Below are 1006 nucleotides of genomic sequence, written 5' to 3' on the forward strand. Positions count from 1 at the left end.
TTAAAGTTCATTGACTCGGACATTGTTACTTATCTGTCTCCTTGTCTTATTTCAGGTACTCTAGCGAGGGTATGCATACGCGTTCGCGTACTCGTAAGAGAACACTGGATAAAGCCGAGGAAGAAGTTGTGGTAGTTCGTAAGGAAGTTTTTGAGGAAGAAAAGAAGGTAGACGAAGAGAAATTCGAAGAACCAGTTATAGTAGCGATGGGAGATCAAGCAGAAAATCTGAAGGCCTTGATGGACTATTCTCAGCCTAAGATTAATGACATTCGGTCAAGCATCATCAGACCGGCCATCAGGGCTAACACTTTGAGATCAAGTCTAGCACGATTCAGATGATACAGAACTCAGTTCAGTTTGGGGGTTCTCCTACTGAAGACCCCAACATGCACATCAGGGATTTTATCCAGATCCTGCGACACTTTCAAATTCAATGATGTGACCGAAGATGCTATCAAGCTACGCCTGTTCCCATTCTCTCTTAGGGACAAGGCTAAGTGCTGGTTACACTCTCTTCCAGCAGGATCTATCACCACTTAGAAGGATCTTGCATAAAATTTTCTCACTAAATTCTTCCCCATGGCGAAGACTGCTGCAATCAGGAATGCTCTTACCCAGTTTGTTCATCAAACAGGGGAATCTCTGTGAAGCTTGGGATCGATATGAGGAGATGCTAAGGAAGTGCCCACACCATGGCATGCCTGATTGGATGATTACTAATTGCTTCTACAATGGATTGGGTGCTACTTCTAGACCCATGCTTGATGCAGCATCAGGAGGAGCCTTGTGGGCTAAGAGCTACGATGAAGCTTATGAACTTATTGAACTGATGGCTGCTAATGAGCACCAGAATCCTTCCCAGAGACTGACTTAGGGGAAAGTCGCAGGAATTCTGGAGTTGGATATAGCTACTTCTATCGCTGCCCAACTTAAGGATTTGATGATGAAGGTGGACACTTTGGCTAATTATGGATTAAATCAAATCGCTAGTGTCTGTGAGCTTT

The 1006-nt window shown here is 44.1% G+C and overlaps 1 non-coding gene across 1 annotated transcript; it reads right to left on the reverse strand.

The window, feature by feature from the left end:
- Positions 1-596: 596 nt before the first annotated feature.
- Positions 597-701, reverse strand: LOC141669658 (small nucleolar RNA R71). Its single transcript, XR_012553926.1, has one exon. It is a non-coding gene; the product is annotated as a small nucleolar RNA R71 (small nucleolar RNA).
- Between the last annotated feature and the right edge of the window lie 305 nt (positions 702-1006).

This window comes from Apium graveolens, chromosome 6 (assembly GCF_009905375.1).
Source record: "Apium graveolens cultivar Ventura chromosome 6, ASM990537v1, whole genome shotgun sequence".
NCBI lineage: Eukaryota > Viridiplantae > Streptophyta > Magnoliopsida > Apiales > Apiaceae > Apium > Apium graveolens.